The sequence below is a fragment of the Arvicanthis niloticus genome, chromosome 1, assembly GCF_011762505.2.
Source record: "Arvicanthis niloticus isolate mArvNil1 chromosome 1, mArvNil1.pat.X, whole genome shotgun sequence".
Classification (NCBI taxonomy): domain Eukaryota; kingdom Metazoa; phylum Chordata; class Mammalia; order Rodentia; family Muridae; genus Arvicanthis; species Arvicanthis niloticus.
In genome coordinates this window covers 51537693-51544466 of record NC_047658.1, presented here as the reverse complement: position 1 = coordinate 51544466, position 6774 = coordinate 51537693, and positions in this window count along the sequence as shown.

Sequence of the window (6774 nt, the reverse complement as noted above, 5' to 3'; positions counted from 1 at the left end):
CAAGCACTGGGATTAAAGGTGTGCGCCACCACCGCCTGGCTATCCTATAGGATTAATCTAAAGTCATGTTGCTTCCTTTGCAAGTTGAGCTTGCAATATTGTTTCCAGGAGTTTGTTTTCCTCAAATATGTTTTGGTTCTTGGATGTGATTGTCTAAGTAACTGAGTGTAGGTCTCTCTTGCTTTCTCTTTCTCCCTTCCTCTTTATGACTTCTTTCTCATCCCCTTCCTCCCCCTTCCCCTCCCCTTCCCCTCCCCCTCCCTCCCTTTCCTCCCCCTCCCCCTCCTCCTCTCCTCCTCCTCTTCCTCCTTCTTCTTCCTCTTCCTCTTCTCTCTCTTTTTCTCTCTTACACACACACACACACACACACACACACACACACACACACACAAGCTGTCTTGGAACTCCCTATATAGACCAAGCTGGCCTCAAACTTTCAGAGATCTGCCTCCCTTTGTTTCCCAAGTTATTTCTCATTTTGTGTTTCCTAACAGAACCCAAGAGAGAAAGCCAGGGTTGTAAATCAGGGATGGAGTGTCTACCTAGCATGGATAAAGTTCTAGGTTCAGTCCTCAGTACTACAGGAAAACAAAACAAAACAAAAAATCCTGCCTAGCCAAGTGAGGCGACAAACCACGAGCAAACTCTAGCTTTAGGATGGCAGTTTAGAAAAGGAGAAAACCTGTCCTTTGAACACCCAACAAAGCCCAGAGGTCACCTATCCCTAGACATCTTTTGATATGATCCAGCTCAATGTCTTTTCTACTTGAGCTGCTCTTAGTCAAATTTGTTACTTGCTGAACTTGTTAATTTGGTCAGTGTATGAATATTGTTAATAGTTTGTTGCATGTGAAGAAAGGACACGATACTCTGGGTGGGCCAAAGCAACAACTTCCATCTCTAACTCCCCTCCCTCCTGCATGTTGGGTTCCAAGGGCAACACCCTGCTTTCTGAGTTCTTGTGTCTTCCTGGCCTCTCCTGGCAGCAGGCATGGCAGGGTAGGGGAACAGAGGGCAGGGTAGAGGAACAGAGAGCAGGGTAGGGGAACAGAGAGCAGGGTAGGGGAACAGAGGGCAGGGTAGGGGAACAGAGGGCAAGTCTCCTGCTCTCTCTGCAGTGCCTCCACCAAACACCTTCCAAGTTCCCCGAATTTTCCTGTCTCCAAGCTTATAGCTCCAGAGGAACACTTGGCTCGAGAGCAGTCTGCTCCTGTGAATGGTCCACTCTGTGGTTCCTGCCTTCCATCTAGCCTCTGCTCCTGACTCGCAGGGGCACCTGGTGTTCATTGGTATTTTAGAAGACTCTTTGTTTTCCTCTCTCTCTCTCTCTGTGTCTGTCTGTCTCTCTCTCTCTCTTTCTGCCTCCATGTCTACTTCAATAACCATATAATTCGAATCTATGAAAAGCATGGTCAGCCTCATTTGAAGTATGTAAGCCTTCTTTTAGGAATCTCTCTAGAGAAATAGCAGAATTGTAGTTAAAGTTTTATTGTCAATGATTCCTTTTCAGCCAGATACAGCAGTGTGCACCTGTAATCCCAGAACTTAGGAGGCTGACGCAGGAGGACAAGGCTAGCCTATGCTATGTAGTGAGATCTGTTTGAAAAAAAAAATCCATCCACAAGCACTGGGGTTGAGGATGGAACTCAGTTGGTGGAGTGCTTCCATAGCTTGCACAAAGCCCTGGGTCTAATCCACGGCACCCTGTAGTTTTATGGTATGGTATCCTCCAGCACTCTGGGGGAGTCAGGAGGAACAGAAGTTCAAGGTCATCCCCAGTGACTACTAGGCCAGCCTATGACACTTGAGACCCAGTTTTTGTTTAAGATTTTTATTATTACCTGAGCTTTATAGCACTTCTCTGCCATGGTCATAGTCCTAAGTCCTACCTTCCAACTCTTAAAATAAAATAAAAAACAAAAACAAAAAAACGATTCCAGGTGTCTTAGTGTTTTAAAGTGGAAGTTTCTGTGTCGTGTGACGCAGACTCACCTGGTGTTTTGCTGAGAAAGGCCCGTGGGAGGACACGTGATGTTTGGGCAGAGTATAAATAGAACACTTGCGTAGCTAGCCTTGCGACACCTCCTTGGCCTTGTGTCTTTGCAGATCTTTACTTCACTGAGACAGGCACAGCAGAGAACTTCTCTTGGCTTTCCAACGGGTTCTAGTTGTTCCTGCTGACTCAGCAGAGGCCTGGTGGTTCCGGCTGGTTCATGCCACTGCTGCTGATTCCTGTTTGGTATCCTGACACTACTGAACTGGACTTCTGGTATCCTGACACACGGAGGTTGGAATCACCCCCAAAGAACTACTTCTAAACAGATGTGCACCCCCTTGTCCTATTTAGCATCTTTTCTCCCTACCTTTGGATGGTGGGCTAGAAGTGGGGGTCAAAGCTTTTCAGAAACCTTATTAAAAGATCTAAGCCTACAGGGTTTCTATTGCTGTGAAGAGACACCACGGCCATGGCAACTCTTATTAAGGACAGCATTTAACGGGGGCTGGCAGTTTAGAGGTTTAGTCCATTGTCTTCATAGCAGGAAGCATGGTGGCACCCAGTGGTGGAGTCCAACATCTGGATCCATGGGCAGCAGAAAGAGTAAGGCACTGGGCTTGGCTTGAGCATCTGAAACCTCAGAGCCACTCCATTGATGCGCTTCCACCAACAAGGCCTTGACTCCTCATAGTGCCGCTCCCCATTTTTATTCAAACCACCATAGTATGGGTTAGAGAGCCAGCTCACTTGGTAAGAATGCTGGTTGCTCTTCTGAGGACTCAAGTTTGGTTACCAGCTTCCATGTCTAGTGATTCACAAGCGCCTACGAGTCCAGTCTCAGAAGATCCAACACTGCCTTCTGGCATCTGTGGGTACCCACGCACTCATGACATACACTCATACAGACACAAAAAAATAAAAATAAATTAAATTAAATTAAAAAGAAATTTTAAAAAATTATTTTTTTTCTTGGAATAGCAATGTAGTAAGATTTATAGCTCAGAAAATATCAGAGTCTCTGCAAGCACATGTTCCCTCAAGGAGACATGAAGTACCACCTGCCTAGAGGCTGCAGGAGGGGCATGTGCAGGAGAAATCTCAAGACTCACTTAAATCCATCATGTCTGAGGTCTACATTTCTTTGGAACTGGCATGTGTCCTACAGTCAGTACTGCTGACTCTAGCTGTTGCATAGAGAGAAGCTATGATTGACAGCTATTGCCGGCACACCGGCAAACTGGCTCTGGGCACTTTCTATCAATGACTTCCACAGGATTTTTAAAAATGCTGGGGCTAGAGAGAGCAGTCAGATGGCTCACCAGGTACAAACACCTCCTGTATAAGCCTGAGATCCTGAGTTCAATTCCCAGAACTCAGAACCCTCAGTAGAAGGCAAGAAGTGATTCTTGAAAGCTATCCTCTGACCTCTGACCTCCACACGCACATTGCGGTGTGGCATGCGTGGGCTCACAGCCCCAGCTCCTCTGTCTCTCACACACATATACACAGATCATAACAATAAATTAAATACATTTTTTAAAGGTTATGAGGTGTGCAGTTGAATAGCTTGCAGAATGCACATCAACAGCTTGGAGGAAAATTCTGGAAGCTGTGGTGGAATATTGGGTTAAGAGGTTCCTTCCTGTGTCAACAACACTTGGCACGCACAGGCACTTACACTGAGAAGGAAGAGCGGTCATGACCAACTCGGAGTTGAAAAGGAATTCAGAAATAAATTAGCCTCCGCACCAGGCTGTTCTATAAGGAAGTTTTAGTAATAACTGCCAATTTATTTCCCTTTTTACCTATGCACAAGAGTGATGTACGATAAAAATATATGCTTAAGTAAGTCTAAAAAAAGAGCCTTTCAGTAAATTCTAACCAAAATCCTAAATAAGAACTCATTGTTCGTGGCTTCGTCGGCAGCTTGGTTTTTGTCCTTAGGAGGGTCTAAAACAGGAGCACAGCTCACAGATGACGGGAGCAGCTTGGGCGAGGTGGGAAGTGGTGCAGAGAATCAAGAAGCCGGGAGTACTCCGCGTCCATCCGTCAGTCCGTCTGTCGGGAACTGGATTATCGTAAAGCAAGACATTCACCTTGCAAAATGGCTGCTTGTCATAAGATCTAACTTCCTCAGCTTTCACACAAACCAGCTGGAGGTGGAGGTGCAGGGAGTCATCTTTTGAGTGGAGAAGATGGCCCTTGGTAGCGCTGGGGGAGGGGAAGATATAAGTCAGAAGCAGAATTGAGGGGGCAAGACAGGGGGCATGCCTCCCTGAAGATCTCTTCCCACTTGCATCCCCTGAAGGATGCTGCCTCCAGAGTGCCCTGTCCCTCCCTCTCTGGGATGTCTTCTCTAACTTCCCGCATGGAGGAATGGCTCACCTGTAGACTGTCCTGAAACTCTGTGATGCTAGCAAAGAAGGAACAGATGCTGAGGTAGTGGACTGTGACATTTCTTTGGATCCCTGAACAGACTCACTACCCAAGACCCCGAGTCCTTTTGTCAGCTTGCCCTGGAATCTTAGAAGCTACATGTACCTTTAGTAGCTTTAGTGAGAGAGGGAAAGTAGCAAACCTCTCTCACTCTTTGTTTTTAAATTTATTTATTTATTTATTTATTTACTTATTCACTTTACATGCCCTGCCCCCAGTCACCTCCTCCCACAATCCTTCCCTCAGCAGCAAACTGTTTAACTGCTGATCGCTAAGCTTACTCTTCTTCTTCCTCTTATTACTCTTCCTCCTCCTTCTCCTCTTCTTCCTCCTCCACCCCCTCCTCCTTTTCCTCCTCTTCATCTTCTTCTTAGGGTTTCTCCAAGCAGCCCTGGCTGTCCTGAAATTCATTAGACTGGCCTCAAACTCAAAAGATCTGTCTGCCTTTGCCTCTGGGATTAAAAACCACCACTACCCGACTATACCCAGCTATTTTAAATTTCAAAATAAGGAAATATCCCCCCTCCCCTTCCCAAGAAAACAAAATCTAAAATAAAGCCTGTGAAGTGGCTCAGTGGATAGAATGCTTAGAGCCAAGCCTGGCAACCTGAGTTCAGTCCTCAAAATCCACAAAGTAACAAGAGAGAACTGACTCCTGCAAGCTGACCTCTGACCTTTGCACTGTGTGCTATAGTGTGTGCGTGCAAACACACACATACCACCCCAAATAAATAATAAAAATAAAAGTGAAAATGATTTAAAATCAATTAAAAACTTAAAAGAGAATAAACTTCAAAGTAAAAAAATTTCAATTAGAATTGCATTTTAATTGTATAATAAGTAGAAATAAATGTTGGTACATTCAATGGTACCATTTATACATTAAAAATAGATTCATCAAACATAAAGAATTATAATTTTGAATGGAATGTGTACATGGATACTTTTCTCTCTTTTTAAAAATTTTTTGTTTATTCATTTAATATATATGAGTACATTGTTGCTGTCTTTAGACACACCAGAAGAGGGTATTGGATCCCATTACAGATGGTTGTGAGCCACCATGTGATTGCTGGGAATTGAACTCAGGACCTCTGGAAGAGCAGTCAGTGCTCTTAACAGCTGAGCCATCTCTCCAGCCCCAGACATGAATACTTTTCATTCTTTTAAATTTTGTTGTTTTTTTTCCCACTACTGCTGCCCAATATCTAGTCCCTGTATAAGCCCTGGTTGGGAAGTCCTCACCAAGCTAACCCTCTAACATCAGTCCTCAAGGCTGAAGTGGTACATTGACTTCCCCATGACAGTCCAGCAGCCCCTTGTTCTTTATGAATGTGTCAGCAAGGAATTCTCCACTCAGATCATTCGTGTGTCAGTGCCAAGAGAAACCTGCCTCTGACATTCTGCTCCTCAGAGATCATCCACTTCTCCTTCTGGTACACAAGACAAAGATTGAAATACAGTCCATATGTGACCAGATGCCCAAGCAATCCATGTGTATGCATCCATACAGACAATAGCTACCCCATCTGCAGAACAGGGAAGCCAGTGGGAGGCTCCTGAGCTATGCTCAGGATTCACACTGGTCACTTCTTGTTTTACCACTGCTCTAGGGAAGGGGTCCCCTCACAGTAAGACATACTATGAAGGCAACCAGGTTCTGTGCTCAGTACCTTGCAGAGATCTTCAGGGGTCTGCACCTTAGGGGGTAGGTGTTTTGGGCACCTCTGGAAAGAGCCAGTTTCCTCTGACTGAGGTAGGTCCAGTAGGCAGGCTTCTGTTTCAAGAAGTCGTTTAGCCCTTTGCTGGAAATAGAGATTATTTTTTAGGTCTCTGAGGAAATCACCTATACTGGGTGAACAGCAGGAAGGACCGAGTGAAAGGGGACACTGCTAAGCATAGTAGACCGGACCGTCACGAGAACACTGTTAAGGATTCCTGGCTTCAAATGGCTGACAAGCCACTGTCCCTTCCACTCTGCTGTAAGGAACAGGAAACCAACATATGATGTCCTAGGTCCCAAAGGTCCCAATGGTCTGATTGGTCCAAGTGCAGAAAGAAACTTCAAGATCTAATGGACAAATACAGGGAACTTATGGTTATTGGAACATCACATCCAACAACAAACTTCAACCAGTTTGGTCCTGCTGTTTTACACAGTGGGTCAGGATAAAAACCTCGACAGAACAGACTGTCGAGATGGCTCAGCAAGGAGAGGCACTTGCCACCAAAGCCGATGATTTGAGTCTATGACTTTTTTTTATTTAAGAAAACTCATAGGCATGCAGTAATTGAAGCAAGAAAAAAAAAAAGTCTTTGATAGCAAAACAGGCAAATGCACC